This window comes from Dermochelys coriacea, chromosome 6, assembly GCF_009764565.3.
Source record: "Dermochelys coriacea isolate rDerCor1 chromosome 6, rDerCor1.pri.v4, whole genome shotgun sequence".
Classification (NCBI taxonomy): Eukaryota; Metazoa; Chordata; order Testudines; family Dermochelyidae; genus Dermochelys; species Dermochelys coriacea.
Genome location: NC_050073.1, coordinates 114,251,841 through 114,272,109, shown reverse-complemented (window position 1 = coordinate 114,272,109; position 20,269 = coordinate 114,251,841). Strand labels below are relative to the sequence as shown.

The 20,269-nt window shown below is 47.9% G+C and overlaps 1 protein-coding gene across 1 annotated transcript in view; it reads left to right on the top strand.

Annotated features, from left to right (window-relative positions):
- The first annotated feature begins 2,343 nt into the window (after positions 1–2,343).
- Positions 2,344–20,269, top strand: part of SYNE2 (spectrin repeat containing nuclear envelope protein 2) — a 267,053-nt gene continuing 249,127 nt past the window's right edge. The window contains 1 exon segment of the mRNA XM_043517646.1: positions 2,344–2,574. The gene's annotated coding sequence lies outside the window, so the exon portion shown is untranslated.

Sequence of the window (20,269 nt, the reverse complement as noted above, 5' to 3'; positions counted from 1 at the left end):
ATCACTTTAGACTGAAAGCTCTTTGGGGCAGGGACCTCCACTTCATCCCTGTCTGTAAAATGTCAGGCACAGCAGTGCTGCTATACAAATAATAAAGAAATAATCCATAGATAGAGCTAATGTTACAAGTGAATTATATTAGGTGTTTACCAAGGCAGGGCTGTCAAGTTACAACTGGCCGTACTGACACTCCCACAAGCTATAACATTCTTTAGCTAAAGTGGCACTCAAAAAGGTGTGGAATTCACTTCTGTCTTAAAATACAAGAACAAAAAAATCAAGAAGCCAAATCTAGCAGCACTTATTTGGACAAAAACTATTGAAACCCACGAAGGTTATCCTTAGTAAGAAGTAAAGGCTGCTAGATTTGGCCTTGAGAAATGGCTTCAAATATGGGGCCTTATCCTACTTCCATTTATTTAAATCAATCAGGGATTGGTTTGCTTTACCAGTTACTCTAAAGGAACCAGGATTGGACCTTTGATCCTTAACACCAAATACCAACCTAGCAGAATAAGTTAAGGAAAAACCTACTGTATCAGTATGGATAGGAACTGGCTATATGGATTTAAAAAATTTCTCAAAGCCAAGTGATCACTACCAGTACTGACTGTTAAAACCAAATCCCATTCTGATGATATTCTTTTACTGCACTGCTTTGTAATATGTATATCTAAAACTATTGTTTAGATACATTTGTTGTTCATGCTATGCTCCGCCCAAAAGAAATTAAATTGGATTAAACAACTACTCTTCAGTTTGGTATATGCTGTCTTGAGTAACTTGATGGCCATAATTCCATTGACTGCAACCCAGCTGAATTGGAAGAGTTTTTCGGAGGGCTAGAGTGGGAAATTGGTACATTTTGAACACGTACTGTGATGTTTAAAAATATTTAGCACTTCCATAGTTCCGTTCACCCAAGAATGAGAAGTTTAACTCAGTTTAATTCAGTGTTACAGGACTCTTGTAGAAAGAAAAGGAGGACTTGTGGCACCTTAGAGACTAACAAATTTATTTGAGCATAAGCTTTTCGTGAGCATAAGCTCATTTCATCGGATGCATTCAGTGGAAAATACAGTGGGGAGATTAATATACATAGAGAACATGAAACAATGGGTGTTACCATACACACTGTAACCAGAGTGATCACTTAAGGTGAGCTATTACCAGCAGGAGAGCGGCGGGTGGGGGACCTTTTGTAGTGATAATCAATAATTTCCAGCAGTTGACAAGAATGTCTGAGGAACAGTGGGGGGCGGAGGGGGGGGATAAACATGGGGAAATAGTTTTATTTTGTGTAGTGACCCATCCACTCCCAGTCTCTATTCAAGCCTAAGTTAATTGTACCCAATTTGCAAATTAATTCCAATTCAGCAGTCTCTCCTTGGAGTCTGTTTCTGAAGTTTTTTTGTTGAAGTATTGCCACTTTTAGCTCCGTAATTGAGTGACCAGAGAGATTGAAGTGTTCTCTGACTGGTTTTTGAGTGTTACAATTCTTGACGTCTGATTTCTGTCTATCTATTCTTTTACGTAGAGACTGTCCAGTTTGACCAATGTACATGGCAGAGGGGCATTGCTGGAACATATCACATTGGTAGATGTGCAGGTGAAAGAGCCTCTGATAGTATGGCTGATGTGATTAGGCCCTATGATGGTGTCCCCTGAATAGATATGTGGACAGAGTTGGCAACGGGCTTTGTGGCAAGGACAGGTTCCTGGGTTAGTGGTTCTGTTGCGTGGTGTGTGGTTGCTGGTGAGGATTTGCTTCAGGTTGGGGGGCTGTCTGTAAGCAAGGACTGGCCTGTCTCCCAAGATCTGTGAGAGTGATGGTCCTGTAGGTAGGCATCACCACTCATTTTTAAGGATGGGTAAAATGAATGGCAAAGGTTGTCCCTTCCCCACTGTCACGTAGCCAGGGAATGGCAGCGGAGAGGAGAACTCCTATTTCCTGGCCCCAGCTCCCTGCTCTCACTACTCCATAGGCGCCAGGGCAGTGAAGTGATGTAGCAGCCTGAATGGGTGGTAAGTGAGAACAGGCCTGCTACAGTGAGAGCGATTTGCCCAAGGTCACAGAGCTTGTCAGCAGCAGGGTGCTAATAGGACCCAGGAGTCCGGGCTACCATTGCCTGCTCCAGCTACCCTAGACAGACCCAGGCGTCGCAGGGGCCACGTTTCCCCAGGGCCCCTCTTTTCCCCCTCCCGTGGCTAGGAGCCGCCGGGCCTGGGCCGGCTTGTGGCCGTCAGGCAGGCGCCGGGCGGGGGCAGGCTGGAGCCGGACTCCGGGCGCGGCCCGGCCACGTGTCGTTTGTTTGGAAGGTGGGCGCCAGGCGCGCTGGGCTGGGCTCCGCGCTCGGGGGCGAGCGGGCCCAGGGCGCTCCGCCCTCCTGCACTTGGCGGCGGCGGCGGGAGGGTCCGGGCTTGCACCGGCTCGGGGCGTGGTTTGCAGCCGAGGAGCGGAGCGGAGCGGAGCAAGGGGCCGCGCCCCCCCCGCGCCCGGTTTCCTCCGGAGGCAACGCCAGGGGCCCCCATCCCCCAGCGCAGGCGGCGGGTGCCCCCCGCAGCCCCCGGACAGTGAGTATCGCCCGGCGCCCGCCCCCCGCGGAGCGTCTGCTGGGGGAGCGCGCAGGAAAGTTGGCGGCGCTGCGGGGTCGGCCGGCCGCCGTGTGGCCCCCGCGGGCAGGCGGGGCGAGGGCTGCCGCCCCCCGGGGCCCCCCACCGGCTGGGGGAGGTAGGTTCCGCGCTGGCGTGGAGGTCAGCGAGCCGCACGCCCGGGCGGGAAGGGGGCCGAGCGCTGCCGAGAGAAGCCCTTTGTGTGGGTGACAAGACGCCTGGAAAGTACCCAGCGCCTGCCCCTGCCGACTGCACCGCACCGCACCGACCCCCTGGCCCCGGGGGCCGCCTGCCAGCTCCTGACCCTGCGCCCCTGGGTGGGTGGGTGAGACGGACGCCGGAGAGCAGAACTGTTGGTGCTCAGCCCCCCTCCGCGTTCATTGTCTAGGCTTTGGTTGTCGTACCTGGCCGCCTTTGTTAGCTGAAGCCGCCTTTGTTCCTTAAGTATCAGCTTCACCTTCCTTGGCCTCTCTGACTTGTAACCAGACGCTTTTAAGAAAAAAATCCGGCCCCTTTTTTAATCAAGAAATGCAGTTCCACGCAGGTATTGGTATTTCAGATGGCTTCAGTTTATCCTTTATTTCATTTTCCTGACAGAAAAAAAAACTACCAGGTGTGCACAGGCATAACCATTTACACAGTCTTTGCAATATAAATCAAATAGCGGGAACTGGGAGAAGTAGGAAAAAACTAGTGAGACCTAAGGCACAAACCATCTAATAAGATAGTTGGAGAAGCGTGGACCACTTCTTTTTTTTTTTTTTTTTTTTTTTTTTTTTTTTTTTTTTTTTTTTTTTTTTTTTTTTTTTTGTGAAATTGCCTTCTGTCATTGAGCCAAACTAACACCCTTTTGAAATCCTTGTTTCTTGAGTATTAGCCGGAGTGATATGTTTTTGGAGACACCATGATGCTGGAGGACATGTAAACTTATAGGTAGAAGAGAGAGTCCACAAACTGATGCTTGCGTAACATATGTTATCTTTTAAGATTATTGTTACATAGTTGGTTATGTACTTGGATTCTGAGCCTGAATCCTTATTCAGGCAAAATTCCACTGAAGCACCTGGGAGTCTTGGCTGAGTAAGGACTATAGGAGTTAGTCCTTTTATTACCTTTATTACCAGTGTGTGCTCATACAGTCCTGTTACGATGGACAAAACGCTACATAGCAGAGGGTTGCACGCTCTGTAGCTTCTGTAGGCTGAGCTCATTGCACACATCAGGGACTCCTTGCATCCCTCCATTCCACCTCACAAGCTTCCGGTAGGCCACTCTCCTGTCCCCCTCTATTTCAGGGACTCCCTGTGACTCCCCCAACCCCTACTTGTGCCAAGGGCTCTGTGCCCCCCCCATTCCTCCCACCAGAATACTAGGGTCCTCTGCTCCTCTCCACATGCCAAGGCTTTATGTACCCCACATTCCCCTCTTCCCCCCCATGCCAAGTAATCTGTCCCCCATTCTTCCTCCATTACATGCTAGGGGCTCTGTGTGCCCCTTCAGATACCCTTGCCCCCTATGCCAGGGGCTCTGTGTCTCCTCCTCCCCCCATATCATTTTCCTCCATTCTCCCCACCCTCATGGCAGGGGCTTTGTGTACTCCCCATTTCCCACCACAGCAGGGGTTCTGTGTGCTCCCCCTTCCTCCCTCTGCCCACATGGCAGAGGCTCTGTATGTCCCCCATGTCCTCCCCTATTCCAATGCCCTCATTCTCCTCCCACCTCCATGCCAGGGGTTCTCTGTGCCCCTTCCCTTTCCTCCAACACTAGAGCTCCTTATAAGCCAAACAGAGACTGCCATTGAGTTGAAAGTAAGACCTTGCTTCGCTCACTTAGGTATTATGATTATTGGTTAAACTTGTGAGGCCTTACACTCAACTCAGTGGCATTTCTCTGTCTGTAATGTGAAAACTTTTGAAAGGCCCCAACTGATCAATTGTAAAAATTCAAGGAATGTTCTAGACATCAGTGAGCAAAATCCTACTGATTTTGATTAAAATTAGAAAACCAGGAACAGGAAGTGGGGAATGCACAGAGCTCCTTGCATCTGGTTAGCAAACTCATCAGTTTCAACCACTTCCATAATAGTCTCTAGATAAGACCTTTTTTGGTGTTTATCTGTTGTCTCTAAAAATGTCCAGGTTTCGAAAAAGCCAATATTGGGTTTTACCGATTTTTCACCCAGATTTTGGCTTTTCCTGGACTTCGCTCTCCCTTTGCACAGTTCCTGCCAGAATTCAGCACAGTCCTGCCCACTTGCTCTGCGCAGTGGCAGAGCGAGATAGGCAGGGAACTGAGTCCTGGCAGCCAAGACCACCCAACCACTGCAGCAACAGGCTCTCAGGAAGTAGAAGGTTTCAAAGTAGCAGCCGTGTTAGTCTGTATTCGCAAAAAGAAAAGGAGTACTTGTGGCACCTTAGAGACTAACAAATTTATTTGAGCATAAGCTTTCGTGAGCTACAGCTCACTTCATCGGATGCACCAAATGTATCCATTGAAGTGAGCAGTAGCTCACGAAAGCTTATGCTCTAATAAATTTGTTAGTCTCTAAGGTGCCACAAGTACTCCTTTTCTTTTTTTAGGAAGTAGAAGGGTGAGTACTGGCCCCCTACTGGACAGGGCCAACTCCTGACCTGACCCGACCCAACTCTGCAATACAGCCTCAGGGCAGGGGAAGCAGGTGACAGAGTGATTCAGTCCAGTGGTTAGGACACCTGCCTAGTAGATGGGAGATCCTGGGCCCAGTCCCCCTCCTTCACATAACTCTTTCATTGTTTATTCACAGTGGATTTGCTTCAACAGGAGAGAGAGAGAGGGTTCCTCACATCAGTATAGCCCAGTCTTTAGAGCACTCCTGAAAGGTGAGAAACTGCTGTTCAAATCCTGTCTCCCCCTTGGTAGAGAGGAGGGAATTGAACTTGAGTCTCTCACATCCTAGCTGAGTTCTCTAACCACTGGACTAAAAAGTTTAAGGTGGGCATCACCTCCACCCCTGTTTTGTGTGGAGCAAAGCAGGCACCTAACTCATTCCTTCAACAAGACTTAGGTCCCTACCTCTGTGAGAGAGGCAGAGCTTAGCACACATCCCTGTTGTCAGCATCTCCCATTGGCTAGCTTAGGCCGGGAGCCACTTAGCATGTTGGCTTTTGTGGATTGCAGTCGTTGGTGCCTATCTCTCCTCATCGTAGAGCAGCCCAGGCACCTAACTCAGGCTTTGTGGATTGGTGTGTCATTCCTGTGATTTTCTAGGTGCCCAAAAGTTAGACACTGTGATGCTCAGCATTGTAACACCCAAGTCTCTTTGTGGATCTCACGCTTTGGAGCCTAAGCCCAATGCCTAAATACTTAAAAAAAATGGACTACAGTTGTTTAAAATACAGCACAACTGGCTCTTGTGGGTTTTAAAGTCCTTTTATGAAGTCTTCCCAATTGAAATGTAGTAGTTATTTGAGAGTCCTGGGTTGTTTTTTTGAAACAAATAGATTATAGAATTCTTGAGCCTTTTTAAGGGCATTTTAGAGGTTGAGGTTTTTTGAGCATGTTACATTAAACATCCACCCTATTCTGCTGTAAGCCTACAGAAGCCAAGTTGCCATAAATGATTATACAGCAAGACTAGTGATGATTTAATTTTGTATAGTGTAGTAAAACTAGAGGCAAAGACAGTACAGTTTGTCCATTGTAAGTAAGTTCATCCGTGGAATATAGATATTTAGTTACCTATAAAAGGGAGTGCAAGAGAATAAAAGAATAGAGAAGTCAAAGCTAAGTTTGTTGGAGAAGGGGTCTATGTCTAAGTATAATGGCACATCCTCCCTTCAAGTTGTGCCCCTTTGTATTAAGGTGCAGTGTTGGCAAGGGACCTTATCTCTGGCACTCCCGATGGTCACTTCCTCAGCTCTGCAACAGCTCCCTCCTTCCCCTGGGTCTTCAGCATTATGGCCCTCTGGCCAAGTCACATAGAAGTTCACTCCCCTTCTGGGGTAACAAAGAGTCAAAAACAAATGCCCAAGCTTACTGTTCTTCTGGGGCTCCTCTGAAGACCTCTGCTTCTTGGTCCCTTCTCCTGGCCCCTACAGAGCTTCTCTGGTTTCTCTGACAGGATTCCCCCACTGCCACCTCTCTCTCAGGGGACGCTGGCAGCTCCATTTACGGGTCTCCCTGCTCCAGGTAGGCCCTATGTAAGAGCTCTCCCACAGGAGCATACTGCTCTCTGTGGATCTCTTCTATTCCCTGTTCCCATTCCAGACCACCAGCCCCAGGACTGTCTCCAGCTGGCCCCTTGCTCCAGTGGCTTATCACAAGAGTTAGCTCTACTCTTGTGGCTCAGCTCTTTAGTCACAGCCAGCCCCAGACTGCTAGGCTTCCCCCTACAGGTAAGTCCCACCTGCTCTGCGTCTCTCCCCCTGCTCAGTTTTAGTAGTCCTTTCTGATTCCTTGCAGCTGGGGGTTACTAACCATTAACTGTGAGCTAGCTGGTAGACCTCAGGCAAGGCTGAGCCTGGCTGCCTTAAAGGGCCAGCAGCTAGCCTGTTACATTGAGCAAGGATGGCTCCAGGTTGAGCCCAGTCTTTCCAGACATCTCAACATGCCAACGCCTTACTGTCAGACTGTGACACAGGGTGTGACAAAACTGTGGTCGTGGGCATACAGATGTTGTCTGTGCAGGAACCTTAAAATGCTGTGGAAGTAATTCATTTAGCATAAATTACTTTCTATAAAATTTCAGCTTCATGCATCTTTATTTCTGATGTAAATAATTTTTACAATAAAATTGAGGGGAGACCAAATTTGTGTGGAACGGGAATAACTTTGAGACTAATGTGAGTGACATCCCTTGAAAGGAGGACATGTGAGAGGTCTGGTTTGCACTGACACTTGATATTGGAGGAGATTAGACTTACTGTGGATTTCAGTGCAAAAGGTTCCACATCCCTACTGTCGCTGGTTCTTGCTATATATGTGATATATCGCCAGCACAGCGCATGCTGGAGTAAGGCCTAGTAGTGAACCTTGCTGGAGAACTGGAGCTGGCCTCTGGGGAACAGGTTCATCTGGTTTTGTTATTTGTACATGAGCTCTGTTAACTTTTTAAACTAACATAGGTGGTAAAATTAGATTTTTAAAGCCTAGGAAAAAACAGTGCATTATGTTAAAATAAAATCATTTACCCAAACCCTCTAGGTTGGCTCTACCTGTAGCAGTCTGACAACACCTGATAAATGCATGCTGGAGTTTGTCATATGTAGTGGAAGCTAGTGAGATATGATATCAAGATCTAATTAGCTGTGAAAAAAGATAATTTATGAAGACTCAATCCTGCAAACAGATACTACCCAGCATAGTGCTTACTACTATGAGTAGTCCCATTGAATAGAGCTTTTCATGGTAATAAATACTTTGCTAAATAGTAAGGGCTCAGTCCTTCAAGATGCTGAGCACCTCCTGCTGAGTGACCTCATTTTCCACTGAAATCAACAGGAGTTGAGATTGCATAACACATTGGCAGAGATGCTGATGACCTTGTAAGGTTAGGCCCTAAGACGGTCACTGGGGCTCTGCATGGGTGCAGAGGTTTGCCTTTGTGGAACAATTTGCAGCATCAGTCTCTGCATTAGCAGAGTTGTGGATGACCCTCTTACCATAGTTATTTAGGGAAGTCGTTCTCAATCCAAGGTACTCGTATCGCTGCGGTACGCAGAGGTCTTCCAGGGGATACATCAACTCATCTAGATAGTTGCCTAGTTTTACAACAGGCTACATAAAAAGCACTAGCAAAGTCAGTACAAACTAAAATTTCATACGGACAGTGACTTATTTATACTGCTCTATATACTATACACTGAAATGTAAGTACAGTATTTATATTCTGTTTTATTTTATATTATATGGTAAAAATGAGAAAGTAAGCAATTTTTCAGTAATAGTGTGCTGTGACACTTTTGTATTTTTATGTCTGATTTTGTAAATGAGTAGCTTTTAAGTGAGGTGAAACTTGGGGGTGTGCAAGACAAATCAGACTCCTGAAAGGGGTACAGTAGTCTGGAAAGGTTGAGAGCTACTGATTTAGGGCACTCAGAACATCTTACTTAAATCCTGGAGATATATATAGTGTGTGTGTGTATATATATATAAAGCATTTACAAGTCACCTTTAGGAACAAGTTGTTAAAAGTGCTATGCCCTTCATACCTGGTTAAGAACTGAACATGGAAAAACAAACAAAAGAAGGATTTCCCCCTCTTCCCCCAGGTATGATCCAAAGTCTATTGAAGTTAATAGGAGTCTTTCAGTTGGCTTTGGTGGGAACTAGATCAGGGCCATAGGAAGCTAGATATTTTTTTATTTGTGAAGCAGAGTTTTTAAGCATAGACACAATGAACCAATTCAAGAAGCAGCAAGCATTGCTGGATAATGATCTAATGGGATTAAAATGCTTTCTCTCCCTGACAGTTGGTTTCAGTTTTGTGTTTTAAAGGATAACAACAAAAGAAAAATACTAATATTTTACACGCTACAGTTTTTAACGTTACAGACTTTATATGATTTCTAGGTCAAGTTCTCTCGTGTTGAGAAGCCCTTGTTTCAAAGAAAAATGGGCCCTTGTTTAGTCTTTGCATTGAGTTCACTGCAAGAATGATAAAACATCTTCACTGATAATGAATTCCATAAATAGAGTTTAGCTCAGCAGTTAGCTCATTTTCAAAGTGTATGAAGCTAAACAGGAAGAAGGGACCTTTATTCCAGAAAAAGGGTGTCTACATGTGGACTTTTTCTGGAAAAACTGTTCCTGAATAACTCCATGTGTAGACAAGTTCTAAGTACTGTTTCCAACCTAGCCCCCAATATAAATAAAGAAACAGTCAAGAAACATGGTTTGAAAGATCAGGCATACTGAATAGTCGTAATTTTCTCATGTTTATTCCTAAAGTGGGGCAATATGGCCGTACTCCATGAGTCGTCTTGCATTTGTTTGTGATGGTGGTTTTTTTTAGCAACTGTGGCTCTGTTGTAGATCTGGATTCTCAATAATTGCTTTTGTTTAGAAAGATATAAAGATATAACAGCTCTTCCAACTGCTGAAGATAGTGAGTGTGCCTTGTAAGCAGGCTAAACCAATTTTTTTCTCTATGAAGTACAACTGGTATTGTTTTTAAAAATTATAGATGCAGAAGTGCCTGCTTGGGCATGTGGAATGCCTGTCTGTAAATTGATTACAATAACTGAACACATTCTCAATAATATTGGATAGCGTGTATCAAACTGTAACTGCGTGTGTAAATTTTTTGTTTAAAGAATGTGTGAAAGTTAGTGTTGCCAACATGCTTTCCTTGCTTGCCTTCTTTACAGGCTTTTCTTAAGGATAGGGATGTCATTTCACAAAAATTCTAGGTGGAGCAAAATTGTTTCAGCATATGAACATTATAAGCAATTCTATCCTGCAAAGTCGGGGGGCAGGGCTGGAGAGTGGAAGACGTAATGGAGCATACAGACCTATGAAAAAACCGGGTGGAGGGGATAAACCAAGGTCTGGGGGTGGGAGGTGACTTCCCACCTTGCCCCATAGCAAATGATGCTACCCCTACTTATGGGGCTTTTTGATGTGGGGAGAAAGTGTCATCTTTAACTATGAATTTTAGAAACATTAGAAATTTAGGTGGTAATTATAGGGCCCAGTCCTGCAAACTTGCTTGCTCAGATAATAAGGCCCATTACTCAGTGGGATTACTTATGTGGCTACAGATTGCTACTGTGCCAATACCTGCTAAAGTTATCTGAATGTAAAATGATGTTATGCAAATGAAACTGAAGTTTCGTACATCTCTCATTTAATGTTCCCTTGGCTGTATTTCAGTCTTGATGTATGGGCCTTGGGCAAAGGAACTGTAGACTTGTATATGTTAAGGACCAAACTATGGCAGTTAAATTCCATCCTGCACTGGAGTTACTGTAGAGCCACACTGTTCTACTACGAGCACCAGGAAATTGTTTGTGAGGGAAGCACAATATCTGGCATGCAGGAGAAGCACAGCTGCTGTTACTAAGTTACAGCATGTGCTCCCCTAATGGTGTACCACTTCTGTTGGCCCAGTTGATGGGGTATCCGGCCACAGCTCTGCCTTCTATGATTGATTGTTCTCCTCTCCCCTTTTGTGCCCCAGGGGGTGCTAGCAAGGAGTAGTCCCTCTGCTCAGAAGAACATAAGGACCTCAGTTGTGGCCAGCTGGAGCATAAGGGGGTGGAGGATTCTCATTGTCTTGGGAGTTTTGTCTGAGGATAGTTTGTGGGATTGAGCTTGTAAGGTGAAAAGATGCCTCTGAAGATTGTCCACTGATTCAGAAGCCACTGCTTGTGTCACGTAATCACTAGGGGCCAGTAAGATCCACTTGAACTGGCTTCTGGCCCAAGTTATTGACAAAGTTCTATCTGAGTCACAGTGCAGCTTTCGTGCTCAGTGGAGCAATGTTGACATGATTTTACAGGAAAAATGTCACGAACAGCATCAAACTTTGTACCTCATGTTTCTCGATCTAACTATATAGCTTTTAATATGGTCAACTGCCCTGCCCTCTGGAAATTGCTCACTAAATTGGATATCCAGACAAATTTATTAATATCTTTTAGCTAGTCTGTGGAGACATGGCTGGAAGAGTTAATGTCTTGATGGTGATCTTACAGACCCATTTCCAATCATGGATATGGTGAAGCAAGGATGTGTTCTTACTCCGAGACTTTTCGGTCTGTTCTTTGCTGTGATGGTAGAGGAAGCCCTCCATGGCTCTTCAAATGGCATCTTTATACACTTTTGCACTAGCAAGCTTTTTAATCTCTCTCATCTATGTGTAAATACCAAGGTGATTGAAGTGTTGATCAAGGAACTGCTTTACGCCAATGACTGTGCTTTGGTGGTACACTCCTGAAGCAGTACTATAAGATCTTACAAACCACTTTGCTGTGGCAGTTCGTAACTTGGGCCTTACCATAAGTCAAATGAAAACAGGTTGTATACCAGCCAGCTCCTCAAAAGCTTTACCAAGATTCATCAGTAACCTTGGAAGGTACCACATTCCAAGCAGTCAAATAGATTCTTTATCAAGTAATGAAGTGATTGAGTGAATTAAGAAAGCCAGCACCGCGTATGGTAATTTGTATCACTGAATCTGGAAGCAACGTGGATTGACTCTGTCCGTGGACAAAAATCAAAGTGTACAACACTATTCTCCTCACAACATTGCTCCTCAGACGTCAAACATGGACCTGTTATCAACAGCACATTGAAAACCTTGACAGTTTCTATTTGCAACACCTACAATGACTGCCGGGCGTAAAATGGCAAGACTGGGTGTCCAAAATGAAAGCCTTGGTAAAGGCTGGCTCAGTTGGTATTGAGACTGGTTTGATTTGCACCCAGTGAGATGGATTGGTCATGTAATTCATATGCCTGAGACCTGTCTATCAAAACAAATTTTATGTTCCAAATTGAGCTCTGGTAACCATAAGGGTGGAGGGCAGAGGAAACGTTTCAAAGATACTGTGAAACAACATCTGCACAAGACAAATATCTGTGACTTGATCTTTGACAACTGGCAACTGACCACATTGCGTGGTACCACACCAAAAGCATGGGTGGTCAGGACTCTGAGAAGAATGGAGTTGTGCTGCTGGAAGCACAGTGCCAGGTATGGAAACAATCAACACAATCAGACAAATGGCTCTGTGGTCAGTGTGGTAAATGTGGTTCTTCCTGAATGGGTCTATGGAGCCATGTGAAGCCCCATTAGTACAAACTGTGATTGTTGTTGATGTCCTGGAAATTGGTGTGATTATTACTATGTTATGGGCTAAACTGTGACCCAGAATATGCATCCGTGATGGCGTGTAAGGAGGACAATCTCTAAATCCTCTGTGTGGATCATCTGTATTGTGGATCTCACAGCACACGGGAGAGCAGCCTCTGTGGGTGAAACTTTGTCTTCCCTTCTCCCCCCAGGGTGCAAGCAAACTCAGCTGAGTATGTTTGGAGGGGGAAGTAAGCTGTGATTGGGAAAAAAAGGCATGTATAGATCACCTCTCACCCCTACAGCAAAAGAGAACCAAGGACAGAGTTTAGATTCTCTGTGTCACACTTTGGTCCCTGGTCTGCTCTGGGGCAGCATAATACACACTGCCCCTGACATGGAGGTTGCAATACCTCCGCAGTCTAGCGGTAGTGGTTTGGGTCAATTTCATCTGGTTTGTGGAGTGGGGTAGGGCAAGAGCAAAATCAGTTTTCAGAAGCTCTAAAACCATGCTGCAAAGTCTATTTAAGGAAAGACTATTTAATTGGGGGAGCCTTGCAATTATTGTTATGGAGGTGTGGGAGGGACAGATAAAAGAAGCTTTATGTGAGAAAAGGCTTTTTTCCTAAAGCACAGTGGCTGTCAGAACAGGGACAGGAGGGTGACCAATAACAAAGTGGAAAGACAAAAAAGAGTAATGTACTTTCAGATGTGTCTAATCTTGTTGGTCTGAGTATAACGTTACGGCAGACAGCCCAGCACGGAGCTGACTATGAAGTATGCTTTTTGAGAAAGGACACTGTGCACCTCCCAATTTCATGGCTCACAAGAGCATGATAGAGGTGTGAGAAGAAATTACTTCCACCCACCCAGGGCACAGAGCAGCTAGCGTATATGGTACACCGTCAATGATAAGACTCAGTTTTTGAAGAACTTTATTTATTCTTTGAATTCTGACCTGCCTTTGGAGCTTCCTCGAGGCTAAGTCCAGAAAAAGCGCTAGCTCAGAGCTAGGTATTATTGTCATTATAACTTGCCAACACAGCAGCATGCACTGCTCATGGCCCCTTCAAGGGCCCACTCCAAGTGTCCCCATCCGGTTTATAGAGGGGCAGCTCCCATGTTTCTCATTACATAATTTATATAGTTATTAAAAAAAACCAATACCAACCATTCAAATTCAACAATAAAATATTCAAACATTAGTACTAGGTATAAACAATCTGAACCAATTTCTAAAATGATCTGTTCTGGGGTCCTCACATACTCATTACTGTTTCTGCTATAGGTCAGCAATCCAGCCGGTGTAACACAATCAAGCTATTTATTATATGTTGTATGGTAGTGCCTAAAAGGTGCAAACTGAGAACAGGGCCCCACTGTGCTAGGCACTGTGCAAACACATAGTGCCGGATTCAAATCCCATTGAATTCAATGTTAATCTTTCCACTGACTTTAACAGGCTTTGGATTAGATCCTAATGTGAGACAATCCCTGTCCTGAAGATCTGAGGATTCTAAATGACAGAGGCAAAGGATAGGGAAGGTAAACAAAGGCAAAGTGACTTTTTCAAGGTCACACAGCAGATTAGTGGTAGAGCCAGAAATAGCACTCACGTCTCCCGACTCCCAGGCCAGTGCCTCCATCGCTAGACAACACTGCTATCTACTATTGCCCTCGTAAATCAGACACTGTCTATCAAAATAATGCTTGCTGGAGGACAACCTAATGTCTGTGCTTGTTTCCACTTCAGAAAAACTTCTGTTTTTAAATTATCTACACCAGTGATTCATTGTGTTTTTCCCCCTTCACTCTCCTCTACCACAAAATACATTGCTAATACCTCAGAATGTATTATTGAGATAAGACTGTGCATTAAATAGATCCTGTTCAGTTCTAATTCCAGACAAATACAAGTGCATTCTCCCACCTCATTCTGGGGAAAGAGAGAGAACTTGACAGAAGTTAATAGAAAGTAAAAAGGAAAAGGAAAATACTGTCTGAGTCAAGATTTGATTCTAAATTTTCTTTGTGCCCGAGGGTTCTGTGCTTATTCACCAAGAGGCAAAATGAATGATGAGTTGAAGTCAAGTCTAATGAATGGATTAAATAAAAATGAATGAACTATTAAAGAAAGAACTGGAAGAAAGCCACTCTACAAAGTAAGCACAAGAACTAGAAAGGATCAATCCTAGTTATTTCCAGACATTGTTTTTCACTTTAATCAACCCCTTGAGACAGAACTCACAGTGCCAAAGAACTCAGCAGACTGCTAGGTTTTGGGGTGGCTGTTTTTTATTTTTTTTAAAGAAATGTGTGGTAGGTCACTTGTACCATTTGTTGCATAAATTCAAGTGGGGGTGTGAGTGGTGAAATACACCAGTCACAAGGGAAATTCTGTTTCCTGTAGGAAAGGACAATGAAAACTAATAACCTCTGTGGTCCAGATGTAGTGGCTAACAGTGGGAAAAAGCAGCACAGCTGGCCCGATTTTGAAGTTGTGGGAAATCTGAATTTTCTTCCCAGAATACACACTGAAGAGCCCTTCTGAGTTGGAGAAACCAGACACTTTTGCAGCACAGATGTCTGTGGTAAGTGTTGATCCATGGAGAGTGCTGTTCCTTGAGGAGTGTGACGGGTCCAGCACTGCAGCGCCCCTTTGTGGCAGGGGTGAATGGGGTGTCGGGGCCTCACCACTCTTACTTTTCCACGCCCAACCTGTAAGGGCGTTCCAGTGCGGCCCAGTGGCCAGTTTCCCTGTGCTCGCCCCTTAGTTGGGATAGCGGGACCTAACAGCTTGAGTCCATGTCTCGTCCTGAGTATCGGGTGGTGTGGCCCGACGGCCAGGGACAACATAAATCACTCCCCATATTGGAGCAATGTGGCCTAGCGGCCAGAGTCTATACAATTCCCCTTGCAAGCGGGATGGTGTGGCCTAGTGGCTGGAGTCTTGATAACTCGCCCCACACGTCAGAGCAGTGTGGCTCAATGGCTAGAGTCCGCATAACTCCCTCTCAGGCAGGGAAGTGTATCCCAATGGTGGGGGTGGGTGGGTAGGGGGACCTGGGCCTGGCCTCTCCACCGGGTCCCAACCCAGGGCTGTCCTAGTGGCGGGGTTTCCCCTTGTGCTTAGCTCGGCAGGGATCCACCAACAACACGCTGAGCTTTAATGCTGCCCATCTCTAAAATGCTCCTGGGTCACTTCCTACCCTCAGTGTTGTCTTCTCCACTCCCGGGGGGGGTGGTGTCCTCCGGTCCGTCCCCTCCTGCCGAGACCTCCGTCTGGGAAGTCGGTGTGTCCAGGCTTGGTTGGTCCCTGGATCCAGGAGCTTTGGCTGTCCCTCCTTAGGAGCTGGCAGTGTGCCTCCTTCTCCTCTGGTGGTCAGCCCAGACTAAGCACCTTGCAGGCTTTTGTACCTATTTTCCAGTTGGAGCATGCCCAGCAGGGCTTCCGGGGCGGGGCTTCCTCTGCCAGGAAGGAAGGGTTAACCCCTGTGATACCAGTGCGGGGCCACTCTGCCCTGTCACACATCCACCCCCTTAAAACCGTGGCTGGTTTTAAAATATCCTGGAACTTTTCTTCCCCCACACGGGAAAAGAAATCTTCATTCCCATGAGCCTTCCCCAGCGACACGTGGAAGGGATAGGGTTGGAGATACAGATACCAGTGCATGATCTGCGTATTCGCTTCCTTCATGCTGTTAATCCACCTAAGGGGTGCATGATCTGTCACAAAGGAGAAGGTGTTCCCTAAAAGGTAGTACCTCAGTGCCTCAACTGCTCATTTGACCAAGGGCCTCCTGCTCTATGGTGGAATACCGGGTTTCTCGGGGAAACAGCTTCTGGCTTAGATACAAGATGGGGTGCTCCTCCTCCTGGGACAACACGGCTCCCAGCCCTACCTTGGAGGCGTCGGTCTGAAGAACAAAGGGCTTTGAGAAGTCGGGCTGTCTCAGTATAGGTTCCTGGAGCGGCTGTTCTCATAGGGCATCGAAGGCCTCCTCAGAGGCTTTTGACCGCTGGACCTTCTTCGGCGGGGAGCTTCTCATCAGGTCTGTGAGGGGGGCTGCGAGCGTGGCAAAGTTAGGTACAAACCGTTGGTAGTATCTGGCCAGCCCTAAGAACTGCCAAACTTGTTTTTTTGTCATGGGAGTGGGGTAGCTTTTCAAGGCCTCTACTTTATCTACCAAAGGGAGGAGTTTCCCTCAGCCCACCGTATAGCCTAGATAGGTCACTTCTCGTTGGCCCAACTGGCATTTGCCCGGGTTTGTGGTGAGACCTGACTTGCCCAGGGCGTGCAGCACGTCTGCGAGGTGCTGGAGGTATTCCTCCCAGCTGGAGCTGTAAATGACGATGTCATTGATATATGCTGTGGCGTATGAAGTGTGGGGGCTCAGCACTTGATTCATGAGCCACTGGAAGGTGGCCGTGGCCCCGTGTAACCCAAAAAGCATCTTTTTGAATTGGAAGAGGCCGAATGGTGTGGGAAAAGCTCTTTACTCTGGAGGTGGGTGTCAGCGGATCTGCCAGTATCCCTTGGTCAGGTCTAGGGTGGAGATGAATTCTGCCTTACCCAATCATTCCAACAGCTCGTCCACTTGGGGCATGGGTTAGTCATCAAAACGGGAGATCGCGTTCACTTTGCGAAAGTCGATGCAGAACCTGACTGTCCCATCCGGCTTGGGGACTAGTACTATTGGGCTGCCATATGCTTCTTGACTCTTCGACCATTCCTAGGGCCAACATCATCTCGAGCTCTTTCCACATGGTCTCCCGCATCTTTTTGGGGTGGGGACGATAACTCTCCCTCACTTTGTGGCCGGGAATGGTGGCAATATGGTGGCTATTCAACCTGGTCTTCCCTGGCTGGTTTGACAGGACTGCGGGGAAGGCTGATACCAACTGTCGTACCTGCTCCTGCTGTACCGGGTCGAGTTCTGGGCTTATGGCTGCCGCCCCTGGTTCCACGAGTTCCCCGGCCAATGGCCCCAATTCGGGTTCTGGCGGGTATGGGGCAATCATCAGGCCTTCGCGGTCTCTCCAGGCCTTGAGGAGGGTCACATAGTAGACCTGCGTATTCTTCCTTCATCATGACAGCCGAACTTCATAGTTGATAGGCCTTGCCACTTTGCCAAGAGCTTGGATTCCGAGGAAGGTAGCAACAAGAGGTTGTGGTCCCCCGGCTCAAAACTTCTCATCTTGGCTCCTTTATTATAATGAGCCTCCTGGTTACGTTGGACTTTCACCAGGTTCTTTTGTGCCAAGGCTCCCAACGTGTGTAGCCGTTCCTGTAGTTGGAGGATATATTGAATGGATCCTCTGACCCGGGTCTCCTGCTCTTCCCATGTTTCTTTCAGGAGATCTAGAATTCCCCCGGGTCTCCTCCTGTAGAGAAGTTTGAAAGGGGAGAACCCTGTGGACACCTCTGGTACCTCTCTCACAGCAAAAAGGAGCGCTGGGAGTAGCTTATCCTAGTGCCGGGGATCGTCGTCCACAAACTTTCTCAGCATGGCTTTCAGAGTGCCATTAAATCTCTCTACCAACCCATCCGTCTGAGGGTGGTAGACAAAGATCTTCAGTGCATAGGTATTCAGCAGATGGCATAATTCCACCATCAATCTAGAGGTCACCTTAGTCCCTTGGTCTGTCAGTATCTCCTGCGGCAGGCTGACACGAGCGAAGATCTGAAGGATCTCATTGGCGATGATTGGGGCCATGGTGGACTGTAATGGTACTGCCTCTGGGTACCAGGTTGTATAATCATCCACGACCAGGATGTACTTGTGGCCTGAGCTGCTCTTTTCCAAGGGTCCCACCAAGTCCAGGCCAATCTGCTCAAAAGGTGTTCCCATCACCGGCATGGGCACAAGATGGGCTTTCGGTACCCTCTTCGGGCTGGCCTTCTGGCACTTGGGAAAGAGGCGCAGTACTCCCGTAACTCCTGATGAATGCCTGGCCAGAAGAACTTCTGGGCCACATGTTGTAGTGTCTTCTCCCTCCCCAGATGCACGGCCCAAGGTACGGAGTGAGCCAAGTGGAGCAAGTTCCGCCGGAACTGCCTCGGGACCAACAATTGGCACAGTTCTTCCTCCATCTGGGGTTCCTGGACCACCCGATAGAGTAGATTGTTATGGATCTCAAAGTGGGGGCCTTGCTGCTGGCTTCGGGGCGGGTTGGGTCTTCCTCCCCCGGGGCACTGGTCGCTTGCTCCCAGGCCTGGCTGAAGGTGGTGTTCCCCCTTTGGACTTCTAGGAAATCAGCATTGATATCCAGCCATCCCTGGCTCTCCCTCACCTGGCTCTCAGCCAGGGCCCGGCTTCCTTCGTCTAGCTTGGGATTCTCTGAGGGCCCCTCCAGGGGAGCGTCTGGTGTGGCTTAGCCTAGTAACCCCGGCCTTTTGGCCCACCCCCCCTTTGGCCACACCAGTCGGTTACCTCATTCTTTCAGGAGTTCAGCGAAGTCTGGGCAGTTGCGGCCCAGATTCACAGGGTAAGCTAGCTTTGGAGCCACCCCAACCAGGCACCGCCCTCCCTGTTGCGCTGTCTCGAGCTGCACCAGACGGTGGGGTAGGGCTTCACATCCCCATGGATACACTGCAGGTGTATGGGGGCCCCCGTGGGGCCAGTGGGTTTTACCAGCCCCACTCGGATGACTGACTGGCTACATCCGGAGTCTATCAAGGCCATAGTTGGCGTCCCATCCACTCTCACTGGTACGAGGATCTTACCCAGTTCCCACCTCCAGGCCCGTTGACCGGCGGCCCAAACCTGTCCATAATTACAATCCATGTACGGGAATTCCCTCTGGAAATGCCCCATCTGTCCACACTCATAACACCGCACCCATTTTCCTTCTCTGGGTGGGGTGTCCTGGGGGGTACCTTGTCTTCTTGGTGAGTCGTCTTGGCTCCACCTGGGGTTCGCCCCCAGGAGATCCTTTGCAGCGCGGGTCGGTGGGGTCCCTGTGGGTTGGGCGTATGGATGGGGGCTCCCCCCTCCGCCTTGCGGGCCCCCCTTCCCGGGGCTGGATTCCGTTCGCCTGAGATCTCCCCCCCTTTTGAGCCGGCCTTCTGCTCTCCCTCCATGGCCAGGTAGTCCTCCATTAGTGAGGTTGCTTCTGCGAGGGTCTTCTGGCGGTGCCACTGCACCCACTCCTTCCCCTCGGTAGGAGGGTCTGCAGGAACTGCTCCAGAGCCACCATCTCGGCAACCTGAAGACTTGTCCGGCATTCTGGCTTGAGCCACCTCCAGCAGAGGTTGCGGATCCGTTGGGCCACGACTCGCAGTCTAGCCCCCAGCGCGTATCGTTCTTGGCGGAGTCGCTGGCAGTAGGTCTTGGGGCTGATGCTGGTCTGGTCTAAGATGGCTGCTTGGAATAGTCCAGCGCCTCCTGTGGGTTGAGGTTATGATGAGTGGCCTGCGTGGGGCCCGTCAGGTAGGGGGCTAGTATATTAGCCCAATGTCCGTGGACCACTGGACGGTGGTGGCAACCCTCTCGAATGCCACGAGAAAGGCCTCGGGGTTGTTTCTGGGCCCCATCTTGGTCAAGCGCATCGGTAGCCCTCCGAGGCCCGCCCCGGCCCTGCCCACGGCAGCGCCAGAGGAAGGATGTGGTGCGTGTCCTAGCAGCGTGGTCATCTGTTGGAACAACCGCTCCTGGCTGGCTTCTTGCTGGGCGGTCAGCTCCCTAATCAGCTGCTGCTGTTGCTCCTGCTGCCGCGCTGCTGTTGCTGCTCCTGCTGCTGTTGGGCTGCTAGTTGTTGGAGCAGCTGTGTTTGTTGCTGCTGCTGCTGCTGCGCAGCCTGCTGCTGCTGGTTGTTGAGCAGCAACTTCAGTAGCTTTTCTGGTTCCATCTTGAGTTCCTGCATCCTTAAATCAGGCCT